This window comes from Copadichromis virginalis, linkage group LG2 (genome assembly GCF_057382275.1).
Source record: "Copadichromis virginalis isolate Kocher_CV1m ecotype Utaka linkage group LG2, C_Virginalis_male_GT1.1, whole genome shotgun sequence".
In the NCBI taxonomy this organism is placed as follows: domain Eukaryota; kingdom Metazoa; phylum Chordata; class Actinopteri; order Cichliformes; family Cichlidae; genus Copadichromis; species Copadichromis virginalis.
Window position 1 is genome coordinate 11024238 of NC_140619.1, and position 14862 is coordinate 11039099.

Consider the following 14862-nt stretch of genomic DNA (forward strand, 5'->3'; position numbering starts at 1 on the left):
ATATCATGCTTAGGTAACTAGCGAAACTAGCGAGCTAACGTCCGCTAGCTTCCTGCTAACTTCTAACTCCGTTAAATGTAATAAATTCTGTTTTCATGGATGCCTGGATGTTAAACTTCATAGTTACACCTGGTAAAGCAGCAATGCTGATCGTTTTATTAAAGATGAAAGAATTTAGACAGTTTTTAACTCTGTGATGCTGCAGTGTTCGTTTGACTTTGGGACCTGAAGAATACGGAGTTTAGGACCCAGATTACTCCCAGATTTAGAGCACCTTAGTCCGACAAATAAAGCAATAACAACGGCCGCTTGCATGTTCTACAAAAAAATGTGCTTTGTTGTGTATCTGAGGGACAAACACCAAACCAGTTCCACATCACTGAAGTTGCACCATTTTTACAAACCAATTCTGGTTCATCCGTTTCACTCAACAATCGGCCATGTGCGTATGAAAACAAAGGCACTGCGCATGCGCGTTTTACCCATATTCTATCGCGATATTTCATTTTCTTATCGTTGCCGTGAACGGTATAATATGGCCCAGCCTTACTGCTGCCTGTCTGCGTATTCCCTTGGATGTGATTCTGTGGACGTTTGAAGGAAGCAAAGCAGCTTTATTGATCTTCTGGGAGCCTAAAAAAAGTGTCAGAACACAGAAAGTGTCCAGAATAGAGCGTCTTTGAAGTCAGCCTACCTGCTGGGTTCAAATCAATTTCTGGTGAGCAAACAGGACCCTGGAGGAGCGCCAAACTCCAAGAGCTCGGCTCAGCTGGAGGAAAACAAAGCTGCAAGTGGTCCTGAGAGCTCTGCCTTCTTCAAATATTTAGTTTGAGGTGTTCAATCAGCTGCTTAAGAACCCACCGTCGTGCAGATGATGAAGAAGAACAGCCCTTTGCTGTCATTGTACATGTACAACGAAATTGTGGAATGAATGAAATGAATCTCCCTCACAGACAGAGACGATCTTTGGAACATGGCTGTGAATTGTTTTCAGTTTTTCTGAAGAGTTTCAGCAGAGTTTTATTATCAGAAATGTGCTGATTTTTTTTTCTGTGTGCTGTGCTAACTTTGCTCCCAGCAGATTCAGGAAACTCTCCATCAATGCAACAAAAAATCATTTTGGCTGCTTATCTCTGAATCTGATGGACAAAAAACTGCTTAGCAGGATCTTTCTACACATCTTAGGCCCAAAACTGAACTAACTGAAAAGTTCCACACAAATACAGATCAAACACACGCACGAGGCCGTGTTATCTTACCGCTTTTATATGACACTAGTGATGTTCGATTCGTGAACGAATCGTTCAATACTCGAGAATCACTTTACTGACTCGTGAATCATGATTCACAAGCCCAACTGACTCACTGACTCATCCCTGTTTCTGTTAGCAAACTAATTCGCTTAGTAGAAATATATCTAGCTTATAATTTAAATTGTGGGGGGGGGGGGAAACAACAGCCAGTTTCTTAACAAAAGCATTTCTGCTCTGAACTGGAAGAAAAAACCCTGAGTAGAAGCTCACATCAAGAAAATAGCTCCTCGGTTCACAGTAGCATCGCTCTGCTAACATGCTAACGGCACATTTGAGCTACTCACCCCCTCCCTTCCTGTGTTGAATCATAAGCGTAACCAAATCACTCAGGACTCGCTCACCCCCTCCCTCCTGTGCTGAATCATAGAGCAAACGAATCACTCAGGACTCACTAACCCCCTCCGTCCTGTGCTGAATCGTAAGCGTAAGCGAATCACTCAGGACTCGCTCACCCCCTCCCTCCTGTGCTGAATCATAGAGCGAGCGAACGAATCACTCACTCACCCCCGCCCTCGTGGCTCACAGCTTCTTCTTCTTCTTGGTTGGCAACCAATGTTAAGGCGCATTACCGCCCCCTGGCTCACAGCTCAGTGGACATTTAGATGAGAAAATATATATTTAACACATTTAAGGAAAATACTAATAAAATAAAAATAAACAAAATAAATGTTTATTAAGCAATTTTGATAGGAAATTGCTTAATTTTAGAAATGTTTTTGCTCTTTTTTGCTCTATAAAATAGTTGTTTTGTTTTTTTAGAATCATTCATTGTCATGAACCGAAGTTCCGTGCGCAAGCTGGACCCAGAAGCAGAACACACACACCAGGGTAGGAGAGAATAAAGAAAGCAAATTTTATTATAACTAAAGGTGTCCCGTAAGGGTAGCCGAAAAAACAATCGTGTGAAACCAGAAGAAACCGAGGGACTGGGGAGGTGAACCGCGCAGGGAACGCCGAGAGCGGGGCTGTGAGAAGCTGCAAAACAAAAAGAGAAACAGATTACTGGGGTGCGGAAAAAAGGCAGCATACGAGGGAAGGTGGAGTATGCGTCTTACGGAGATAGCCGGGCTGAATGAACCAGAGGGGGGGGAGCTCCAAAGGGGTCGAGACGGCGAGGCTGATAGTGCTCCGAATCTCAGGCGGACAGGTGGACAGGCAGGAGGCTCGCAAAAACGCCGAGTTGTGATCTGAGTACACAGGGTAAAACAGAGTTAGTTCCGATGGATAATTTGTCAAAAAGGGCTTTTCCCGCAGGAGTACGTTACCGCTGAGAGGCGACTACGGACTGGCGTGGAGCAGCAGGTAGGGCAGGATTAAATAGTCCACCTGGTGATCGCCTGGGATGGGATGCAGGTGTGGGGTTAGCAGCCACGCCCGTGGGCGTGGGCATCCCAACAGCACCCCGGACGCCGGGCCGCGGATCATGACATTCATCTTAGCAGTGGGATTTACATGAAAAGAGAAACAAATTAAGTTCGAGTGAAAATGTAAAATTTTTGCACTCTCTGGTCAACTGACTCAGTGAATCAAATGACTCAAAAAACCTGATTCACTTTGATGAGTGACTCATTAAAACTCAATTCAGTAAAAAGAATCAAATTTACCATCACTATATGACACGCTGTGTTGGTGGGTGAGATGTACACAGAAACTCCTCACTTGACTTTTTTTTTTTTAGCCCGACGGACCAGTTGCAGGAACCATAACATGCTAGGTAAGTGTGTTTTAATCGCAGGATTCATATAATACTGATGACAGATATTTAGGCTAATAGTTAGGCTAACACACTTACCTCTCATCTTTTCTTTCCTCACAAAACCGATGGATCCTCCACTTCTTTTAAGTGTCTCCCAGCGCAATCCTTAGCATATTTTGGTTCCTGCAACTGGTCCGTCAGGTTATTGTCTCCCCAGAAACACTTCCCTCTGCTTTTGGAAATCTGTTTTTTCCTATTTCCCTTTTTCCTATTTCTGTTGTGTTTTGTGTGCTTTTGGAGCATTTTTCTTATTGCTGGTGTTTTCTTAAGTTGCAGTCCGTTTGAGTTAATGATCAGTTTTGGTAAAATTCTGACTCTACGAATGTTGCAGCAGAAATCGAGACTTGAGACAGACCAGGCATCGTTTTTCCTCCCTGTTCTTAGCCGAAGGTAGTGCCACTCTTGTGGTCATTGTTTAAACACCGCAGTGCACCTAGGCTTTCTCTCTGACTGCGTCCATCCCTTTATGACTCCTGAACATGACGATGAGTTCACTGTACTCGAACAGCCTCCGCAGTCAGCAGGTCCAGATCCAACAAGCACCTTTGAGATGTGAACACGAATATTTCTGTCATCTTGTTTAAGCAGCTCTGAAGGCAAAAAGGGTCCAACCCAGTACTAGCAAGGTGTACCTAATAAAGTGTCCTGTGAGTGTACACGTTGCTGTTTCACACACAGTGTCATTAAAAAAAAAAACACGGAACACTCGGTCGCTCCCGATGTGCTCATCGGAGTGTGAATGTCAGGTAAAAAGCACTTAGAAGCAGAAAAAAAGTGCTTGTGTGAATGAGGCGTACGCGCTATAAGCTTTGAATGAATCAGTTTCATTCAAAGCAGAATCAGAAGCTTTGGGAGGGAACTTCAGGTGTAACCCTCAGTTTGACGGGTCAGGGTGAATCACAATGATTACTTGGTTAGTTTAGGCAGACAGTTAGACCGTTAGTCAGACAAACTGCTGTCACTGTGTTTGGATTTAGGAATTTCCAACGTGTACGGATTTAAAACCATTTTCGGATTTTGAGTTTGACACTGTAATGCAGTCTACATGCGTTTAAAGGTTAAAAGTAGATTTCTGCTGTTTAAAACCCCCCCAACAAAACACTAAAAATACGTGTAATGTATTAAAGATGCGTAATATCTTCAGGGAAGTGTAATTTCCACAGAACAGTAAACAGGATCCTGGAGTCCCATTAAACATGTCCACGGAGAGAAGAGAAATCTGGAAGGTAACTAAAGACAGACGAGGAGAATATTTAAACACGAGAAGAGGAAACCGAAACGAGACGACAGCAGAAGGTACAAAGTGAAGAGGAGGACGAAGAGGAGGAGGGAGGAGGTGACGGGGGGTCTATGTACTGAATCAGATCGGCTTCCTCACACAGAGCGAACCATCTGTCAACCAGAAACAGTGTGTGTGCGTGTGTGTGTGTGCGCGTGTTCAGCTCTGCCACTCATTTACTGTAAATGAGTAATGTGAGCGTCCGGGCAGCAGGGAGTGTGTACTGTACGGGAGTGCGCTTCATTAGATTAGACGTTTAAATCTCCGGCTTCATTGACACACACATTCAGATCAAGTTCAGGCAGCTCTGCCTGGATACTGACAGCAAGTGATACACATTACAGGTCAAAATAAGTAAAAGATGTCAACACAGAAGTTCTTCGGGGGATTATAATGTCCAAAAGAGGCACCAGACTCCTGCATTTAATACAGGCGCATCCCTGAACCAGCTTTGGAAGATGCGTCTCAAAACCTGGTAAAAAATAACTAGATGCCAAAGCTGGATGTTCTTGGAAAAGCTATAAATTAACTCAGCAGAGTCGCAGAGGGGAAACAAACCCAGAGTCGTTAATCATTCGGCTTGTTAAGTTCTGACGTATCGACTGTGTTTCCGATTCGAGCGTCTCCTCGGTCGAGTCTCTCGACCTTTTTAACGTCCTGCAGTTCTTTGACTCTAACAGAGACGAGCTCCCAAAAACTATCCAGCCGTCGCTGTTGGCCTCAGCTGTGACTGTCCTCTGTTACCGTGGCCTTGATTTACAGTGCTGTGAAATTTGCTTCCTCCCTGATTTATATTTTTTTGACACACGTTTCAGATCATCAAAAAATGTCCTGTCTGAAGAAGTAACTGCCCCCTAAACCTAATGACTGGTTGTGCCAACCTCGGCAGCAAGAAGTCTGTCGAGCATTTGTGATAACTTCAGTGAGGTTTTCACATCGCTGTGGAGGAATTTTCTTCCACTCTTCAGTCACATTGGAGGGTTTTCCAGCATTAACGACCTGTTTAAGGTCAAAGCATCTCCGTCTGACTTACGTCCAGACTTAAACTCGGCCACTTCTAAACCTTCATTTTGGTTTTAAGGCCATTAGAGGTGGACATGCTGCCGTGTTTCAGATCGTAGTCCTGCTGGCGAACCAAGGTGAACTTAAGCTTCATGGACTGATAGACAGAATGCATGTTTCCATCAGTTACAGCGAGTCGTCCTGAGCAGTCCACAGCAGTGCAGTCCAGACCATCACACTACCACCACCATGTCTGACTGTTGCTGTGATGTTCTCTTTATGAAATGCTGTGTTAGCGGGATTCAAACCTCCCAGAAAGTTCTGCTTTTGTCTTGTCAATCCACAGAAGATTTTCTCAGAAGTCTCAGGGATCATCCAGATGTTTGTTGGCAGATGTGAGGCGAGCCTTTGTGGGTTTTTATTTCTCAGCAGCAGTTTCTGGCTCTCCTGGATGAGTCATCGATTCACTCTTGGAGTAATTTTGTCAAGCCAGTTGCTCCTGGGAAGGTTCAGCACTGTTCGATTTTGTCCTTGTGTGGATAATGGCTGTTTCTTTGGACCGTGGCATGTTGTGTTGTTTTTTGAGGTCTTTTAGCTTGTGTCAGTGATTTACTACTTAAACAGGTTTGGGAATAATCAGGCTTGGGTGTGACCAGTGAAATTGAACTAAATGTGGTTAATCACAGTTAACTCATGATTTAACAGGGCGCAATTGCTTTGTTAGAGAGGGCCAGGTTTGGAAAGCCTTTTTCTCTTTAATAAATGAAATAATGATTTAAAAACTACATTTTGTATTTACCCTGGTTAACTTTGTGTAATATTAAAATATGTTTGATGATCAGAAAGATGTAAGTGTGATTTTCAAATATGCAATGAAACTAAGGAATACATTTTTGTATAGCCCACATAGCTGATGATTTTCTAAATGGTGGTCACATGCACGGTGCCTGAGAGAGTTCAGCTCTTAACACGGCGTCCACACGCCGACTGTGTGGTGAAAGCGGCTCGTCAGCACTTTGGTTCCTGTCCGTGTCACACTGCATCCATTCAGCTGCGGCGCTCAGAGCCCAACAAACATCACAGTATGCTTCACAGGGCATGAGTATCCTGGTTAGCAGGCTGCTCTGGGGATATCAGGGGACAGAAAGAAATCTGTTTGTGCATAATGCCGTGTACAGGATTTGTGTATGATGTTGTGACTGTGCGAGAGATGCATCATTCACTGGGTAAAGGACTAAAAACTTGACCTAAATATTAGGGGTGCAACGATACACAAAATTCACGGTTCAGTTCGGTTCGATACTTTGGTGTCACGGTTTGATATTTTTTCGATACAAAAAATGTTCATGCATTTTTAATTTGTCATTTATTAAAATTATAAATATATATTTTAACTCAAAAGTACAGTTTTTGAATTTAACCCTAACCCTTGTGCGTGTTTTTTATTTTGACAGCGAATGCGCACCTGCGGACCACTTATGTGCAGCCCTGGTTATTTAGCTCGTCATATTGCAGCCACAGAAATTCTTTTGTCCATGAAACCATAAAGCTGCACTTTCTTTTTGCCTCATAGTCTGATTTGTCATAACTTCTCCGTTTTGTGGTAAGCTTTTCTTTGGCTGTCACTTCTTCACCCTGACCTGTCTTATTTGGCTCAGCAGAACTGAAATGCTTTTACACACTCACTCACATAAGCTCAGCGATTCTCTGCGCGATCAACCTCTCACATGTTTAAGCTGAGGGAGATTTCACTTGTCATGTTTGCATAGTAAGCTAACGATTAATAAGACGATGTCAGAGGAATTGGGGCACAAATTATCATCACTCACAGATCAGTGCTGTCGCTCTCTATACACAGTTCGCACGATTGCAAAGTGAAAGCAAAAAAACAAGCGCAAATTCAAACGCGACTTCAATATGTCACATATTGACAGTGGCTCACCGATGCCAATGACATAATTACCCAGCTACATTTCCGAAAGAATGCAAAAGCATTGACATATATTTTTCCTACAATAGCCCGACGGGCAGGGAAGAGATAGATTTTGGTAGCCCGACTGAAAAAATCGCTAGCTCCGGGACGTCGGGCTAGCGATATTGTAAGCCCTGTATCTGATTGAGGAATCACTCATCTTTGGAAAAGAGAGTTTATTACAGAGAAATGGCTCTTTCCAAAATAAAAGCTATACTATCCGCTTCTTCTGGGCTATATTCTCAGCAGCATAAGGAGAATCATGTGCTAACAGCTGTCTAAATGACTCGGCTAAAGTTAGTAGCATGCTTGCTTTTTTTTGTCTGCTTCCACTTGTCTTTGCACTACGATGATGTCGGCGTAAATGTGCAGTCATATTCGTTGTGTTCCCGCTAGTGCTTTCAGGTTAATCTCGTTGAAATTACCTTAACGCCACAACACGGCAAATCTCCGTTAATGAGCTACCGCCGATCACTCCGTGCATGGGGCTAGACAGCCAACACGTTAACGAGCTAACTGCGCTAACACACTAGTTCACACCAATGTAATTGAGCATTGCATGGCACATCCAACATACTGTTTTACTTTAGTCCATGACTCGCTTACCTTCAGGGTCATACGTCACATGAAAACCAAAATAATTCCAAACGCCAGATCTGAATGACGTTCAATTTGCCTGTTGCAAGGAGAGCTTAACTTCTGTCTCGCTAGCTTGCCCTGCGCTCTTCCTTCTGACTATGCTGTCTGTGTTGAGCGCTCAGTGGATCTGTGCTCGACAGTGCAGCCTAGGCGGAGTAGTCGAACACAGATTCACTGAGCGCTCAACACAGACAGCATCGTCAGAAGGAAAATTGATAAAATAAATTACAAATGTTGTATTGTTCGATACATATGCGTACCGAACCGAAAGCACTGTATCGAACGGTTCAATATCGATACGAATATCGTTGCACCCCTACTAAATATATAAAAATCTCTTTGAAAGACAGAAATATATATATATATATATATATATATATATATATATATATATATATATATATATATATATAATATTAGTGAAAATGAAAAAGGTCTTGTAAAAAATGTAAATTAGCAGGTGAAATGAGCACCGGCTCCATGCAGTCGGGAGGTACGATTAGTCTGCTTTAATCATCAAATAATTTACTCTGTTTTCAAGAATCAAGTCAAATAAATCTTTAATGTGAGAATGTTTTCAGCTTTTTAACTTTATTAATGTTTATAAACTCACTGAGTCTAGTTCCTCTGCTAAGATATCCAGCAAACTGAATATATTTGAGGTTTTTGACTGTTATGGAAAAAACGAGAAGTTATTTATATAAAATCATGTAAGAGATTAAGTGTGTGAACACAGCTGATATCAGGTGAGGAAATTCTGCTTGTGAAACGGGTAGAGCACAAATAGAATAACGGAGGTGAAGTGGAGCACTGAAACCTGACGACACCTTTGTCCACAGCGAGGATGAGGTGTTGTCGTTAATTGGTTGGTATTTGAGTTTCCCTCCAGATGTGGCCCCTCACTCTCTAAATGCTGTCTTTGTGTTGGAGACTGCTCGAGTCTTTTTCCACAAATGCCCTCATTCAGCTGCTACCTGACTCTGCTCACCTCCGGCTCCCAGACAGGAGGAAGAGGGAGGGGTGACGCCGTCTGGGCCTTAGTATCCCGTATCCAGGCTGATTCAGACCAGGTCCGGACTCTGTCATAAGAAAACCTCTCAAATGGTTGTATTCACTGTCCTTCTCTTTGCCCTGTCTGCTCTTCCTGTTTCCGCATATTCTGAGCAATATTTATAACATTTATGGCTCCTCATAGACCCAAACTGGCTCTTAAGATTTCACTTTTCCACCTGGGCAGCTACACAAAGAGCACCCAGCTGCCTGTAAGGCAGGTTTAGTGTTAGGTTTAATAGTTAACATTTTTACAAATCCTGTTTTTGCTTTCATGGAAACAAACACTTGATTATGTCTATTTTATGCCTGCAAATCGAAACACAAAACATCTGAAATTAATTGCCTTTGTCCTGCATTACTGTTGGCTGTTATTGTAAAAAAAACAAGTTGTTAGTTATTGTTCTGTATTGTCATCAATATTGTTTTAGCATAAGATATCATTTAGAATCACCTCAGCTGCCATTTTGTAATTTGGAAAGCTAAAGCCAACTAGCATTTTAACTCAGTTAAAATAATGTTAGCTAGCAAATAAAGCTTATAAGAACTGGCTGACCTTTAACAGTCGAAACAGTGTTTTGCTCAAAGTTACACAGCTTCTAGTTGGTCCAATGACTGATGTGTTAGGTTAACTGGTTAACTAATTCTGAATTGGCTGTTATTGTACGGATAACTTGTAGGATAGCCACCGGGCTAACATTAGTGAAAAGAACTCTGATTTGGATTTGATCCCCAAAGCCACCCTGTCCCTCCATGAAGTCATTGCCCCACTGATGTGGACCTCAGTTTTATTAAGTTTAGCCAGAAACAATAGAGAGAAGATTTAGCTTGTGTTGGCTAAAATTAGCTAATTTCACCAAACAAGCTGGTAATTTATTGGTATTTGTATTTAGAGGACTTTTTAGGCTAATATCCCTGAACTACAGTCTCAAATAGAAAAATGACCAAAATTATTGCGACTTTATGATTGAAATTTGTTGCCAGAGTAGGGCAGGGCAATGTGGCCAAAAATATTTATCACGATATATATTTGGAAATGTGCAAGAACGATATAACTCACGGTATCATTGGCGCGAGACAAAATAATTTACAACTCCACAACTTTATTAGTGCAAAAAAAAACCCAAAACCCATCAATGTATTTTCACTTAAACAAGCACCTGTTTTTTTTAATGCAAATTCCTTGCTGACAGTTTAACCAAGAGGCATTTCCAGTGGAAATGGGCTGAGATATCCTGAGCATAACCATGTATAATATCCACACAACTTAAAAAGAGGTTCTGCACACACAATACAGTGATATTATGTTGAAGCACAGTACATATTACTCCACGAGGCTCCTGACTACGGTAGCCGTAATGCTCAGACAATCCATCAAGCGGTGCAGGTTCGTAGCTTAGCAAAGTCGTACTAAAACATTTTTTGACAGATTTTCGAGCGCCGTGTATTACATAAAATCAGTTCGAGATCAGTAAGCACAACCAGAATTCATACATAAGGCGCACCGGATTATAAGGGGCACTGTCGACTTTTCAGAAAATCAAAGGATTTTAAAACCGACTTATTTCCTGAAAAACACGGTAATATCAACGGCCCACTTGCATGCTCTACCAAAAATTGTGCTTTGGTGTGTTTCTGACGGATGAAAGCCAAACCAGTTCCACATCACTGAAGTTGGACCATTTTTACAAACCAATTCTGAAAAAAAAAAAACTCCATCCTGTGTCCATCACATGAGTTTCTGTTAAAAAAAACCCCATCACTCTACTTTTAAGGTTGGATCATTGTCAGCAAAGTACTGATGCAGGTTTACACCGTTAGAATTTATTCATAAATTACTGTCATTTTACACAGTATGTCAAATGAAGGTGCTGTTCCCACAGTGTGTTTCTCTGGTACACTGATTTGGGAAATAAAGCCCCTAATCATAACATAATTCCCTTATTACACTCAAATTAAGTTCAGTTAAATCAGATTAGATCCAGGGGTGGGGATGTGAGCCAACATGGCTGCTGTATATTAATCAGAATTACCCTGCTGGCAGTGAGCTGCTGTTTGATCGGATGATTCACTCTGACAGACCAAACACGGTCACTGATAACCAGTCAGTGTCGTCAAAGACCGAAGAGGTTACATCAGGGGACCATTATTTATCCTTCTTGCTCACGTTGCCCAGTCTGAGTCTGCCAGTTCACCTTTTCTAGATTTGGTGCTTTAGTCTAGTCACATATCTGCAGGTAAGGGCTTCATAAACTATTTAGAAACCATTTTTAAAAGGACGGTCCCTTTTTAAAGGATTGTTGAAACTCCCTTTAAGAATTGTCCCATTGGAAAGCTGAGGAAAGTATTTAAGTATTATTTCAAAACTGTACAAGAACCGTTACTCATTCATGGGAACTTTTGATCCTTCTGAAAACTTCTTATTAGGACATGTTGTATTACTATGAGACATAAACACAATCTTCTACTTCCTGTAATAGGCCTCTAACCTTCCTGATAATGATGGAACCTCTTTGAATTGTTTATTTCTTAAAGACTCCTTAAGAAAAAAAACAACAACAATCCATCAAAGGGCTACAAAAAAACCCCAAAACAAAATTTTGAAAGTCAACCAGAAGATTTCTTGGACACCTAGACTCTCCTAAAAAGCATCTTTACTAATTCACGGACAAGGATTGTCCCTCATTAGGACATTTTTCTGTATCTCTGAGATGCTCAAAGGGAATGCTGCCCTAAAAATCCAAAATCAAAGCAAGGACTAATCAAACCTACAAGAATGCCCCTCCTGTATTATATCTTTAAATAAACATCACCAGAAGCCTTTATCAGAGATTGAAATAGCCTTTTACCTCCCTAGAGAGAGTGTTGTAACCTTTTTAAATATCACTGGTGAGACTGGGACTGATCATAGCCTCTGAGGGTCCTTAAATGACTGCCCCAAGGATCGACCCACTGAAACCACTGAAGCATTAACCCCCCCCCCCCCCCCCCCCCAAAAAAAAAAAACTGAACAAAGAAGAAGAGGAAAGCTACAATACTATTTAAGAAAAGGGAGCTCTGTTTTTTACTTTAAGAGTTCTGTAATCTTCTTAAAGGTTATTAGGACTTGTTTGATTGGACTGTTTGAAAAGACTCCTGAGGGAACACCCCCTCCACACACACCATGACCACCACAAACCTTCATAGAGCCTTTTATAGGATACCTGGATCCCCCCCCAGACAACATCTTTTATATCTTTTAAAATTCCAGGACAAGAATTGACCCTTACTAAGACTTTTTTTTAAAACTCTCTGAGACTTCTGAAGGAAGTACCAAGCAATTTCCACACCTTAAAGGTCCTTCCTAAAACTTAAAGAAAACCTTTTACCTGTTTAGAACCTTTTATAGGATTTATTTGAAGCAGAAAACCACATAAATTAACTCCTGAGCGTCTTATTCAGAAAAACCTTAAGTACTGTGCAGAGATCGAACCTGTGACCTATATATAATGTCCTAGGACATGCAGGCTCCCCTGGGAAGAAGCTGATTGGTTCACAGAGATAAGAATCTCGTTACCACGTCAACAGTTGAGCACCCTGTCTGTCAAGCGTCTGTTCCCACGGTAACAAAAGCTCTCGTTTCCCCCTGTTGGACTTCAACCCCTCCACACACATTTCAAAGAGATGGGAAAGTTTCCAGTCAGCGTGCCCAAAGTGGGGATGGGAACAGAGTGTGTGTGAGCCGGGGAGGCCTGCCTCTGCGAGGACTTTCTGAGGGTAGCATGTTGAGCCGGAGGATGTTTCCGCTCAGTCCTCGGCTCTCTAATAGCGTGTTTCAGAGTTTGGCCTCGCTTTTGTTTTTAATGTTCACATTCCGACTCGGATAAAGTCAGAGTCAGAGAACGTGCTGTGTTTTGCCAGTGGGAGCCCTCACTGGGATACTAAGATGTCCGTGTTGGATTCTGCGGTCAGTGTTTTTATTCTCAGGCCGGGCTGATCCTATTAGGGTGAAAACAGACACACAGTGAATGTGGAGCTTTACAGGAAATGTTGTTAGCATCAGCTAGTGTTAGAGTTTAGGGGCTGTATTGAATTCTTGGATCTGCAGAGGGTTTCCAAGTAAAGTTCAAGTGTAACTGTTACAGAAGTCAGGCCTCGAGTCTTTGGGAACAGGTCAAGTCTCAAGAGGCAGTAGCTCCTGAATAAACACTGAGGGGGGAGCCAAATGTAGGCGTGGTTGTGAAGTAAACTGCTCTGGAATAAACAGCATTTACAAATAAAAAGCAGTTTTTGTTAAAGCATATAGTTAAAGCTGACCCTGGTGACCCTGAATCCGCCCTTAGTTACGCTGCAGTCAGCCTAGGCTGCTGGGGGCTTCCCACGATGCACTGAGTGTTTCTTCTTCACTCACTTTTTCACTGGTTTCTTCCTGTTAAAAGGAAGTTTTTCTTCCACTGTCGCCAAGTGCTTGCTCACTGGGAGTTGTCTGGTTGTTGGGATTTCTCTGTATCATTGTAGCGTCTACCTTACAATGTAAAGCACCTTGAGATTTGGTGCAATATAAATAAAACTGAATTGAACTAAGCTGAATTAGTGAGTAAAGCTTTACAGTCCACTGCACATTTATACACTAAATTGAAGCTTCTGCTTTGAACATAGATTACACCTGCAACACTTTAGTTGGATTAAAGGTGAACTTTCTGAGAAATAAACATCAACTTTAGCTGAAAATGTTTGTGAGCACCATGTTTGGTCTTTGGCTCTCTATCTGACCAATTAAATCTCTGTATAATTTATCTGTGAAGGCTAACCTTGGTAACAGTCGAATAATGAGTGCATGGATGTCCTGGCTGTCGTGTAATGTCTCAATAATGTTGGTGGAAGTCTTCCTGTTCTTGTTCCCAGTGTACTCGAGGGTTACGTTAATTTGTGGACCTGGAGTTGTCCAGGAAGAACTTAGTTTGCATTACAAGCAAATAAGTCAGTCTTATTTTCCTGCAGTTGTTGGACTTTAGCAGAGTCACTTTGTGTCCTTCCATTTTGAACTCTTATGTAATGTGCAGTGAAAGTGATGGTGATCTTTGTTTACTTTGCAGATGATACTGTCATTTGTCTTGGGGTAGTTTGCATGCAGATGCAAAGCAGTGGAAGTTAATGCCACTAAGTTGAAGGATTTTCTCACTCTGCAAAGGTCAGCAAAGTTTTTTTTATATAGCACAGCTACCACATTGTGGACTAACTGTTAGCGTTGTCAAGATGATTGTTCAATACCAAAGTTTAGGGAGTTAGAGTGGTCCAGATAAAAGCATGAAGGTCCTTCTGCAAGAGCTAAGGCTTTACCTTGGCAATGACTCTGAGTTGATTGAACTTAAAAATGACTGAAATTGCTTGAAAATATCTGTACAAGAAATGGTAATTTAGACATGGGTCTGTAGGATGTTGTTGGGAATGCCTTCCGGTAGGGCTGCCACAAACGATTATTTTGATAGTCGACTAGTCACCGATTATTTTTGCGATTAGTCGACTAATCAGATCATCATCCACTGGACGTAAAACTACAGCTTATATAACTATCATTAGCTTACAGCTTTAAGCTTTTAAGGTGCTAACTAAAAATAAAGACAAGATGATAGTTTATTCAATTTTAATGAAATTTGCAGATTGTTTCGGTAAAGTTTAATAAACTCCTTGCTATCTAAAATATAACAGGACACCGGGGTATATTCTCCAGCATCTCACACTTCTGATAATCAGCTGTCTGCTTGACGTTTATTCAGCTGTGTAAAAACTATAACTTTAATCTCAGCCAAACCGATTTACTCAGGAACAAATAAAATACTAAAAAAAAAAAAAAAAAAAAGGCCAAACAACA

General features: G+C 41.6%; 1 protein-coding gene and 1 long non-coding RNA gene across 2 annotated transcripts in view; one reads left to right on the forward strand and one right to left on the reverse strand.

Moving 5' to 3' along the window:
* mgat4b (alpha-1,3-mannosyl-glycoprotein 4-beta-N-acetylglucosaminyltransferase B) overlaps positions 1-14862 on the forward strand; it is a 118315-nt gene that overhangs the window by 19640 nt on the left and 83813 nt on the right. The gene's annotated exons all lie outside the window — the stretch shown is intronic.
* LOC146717030 (uncharacterized) lies at positions 2152-3721 on the reverse strand. The gene is made up of 3 exons (XR_014922639.1): positions 2579-3721; positions 2369-2500; positions 2152-2288 (listed from the first exon to the last, which is right to left on the reverse strand). It is a non-coding gene; the product is annotated as an uncharacterized LOC146717030 (long non-coding RNA).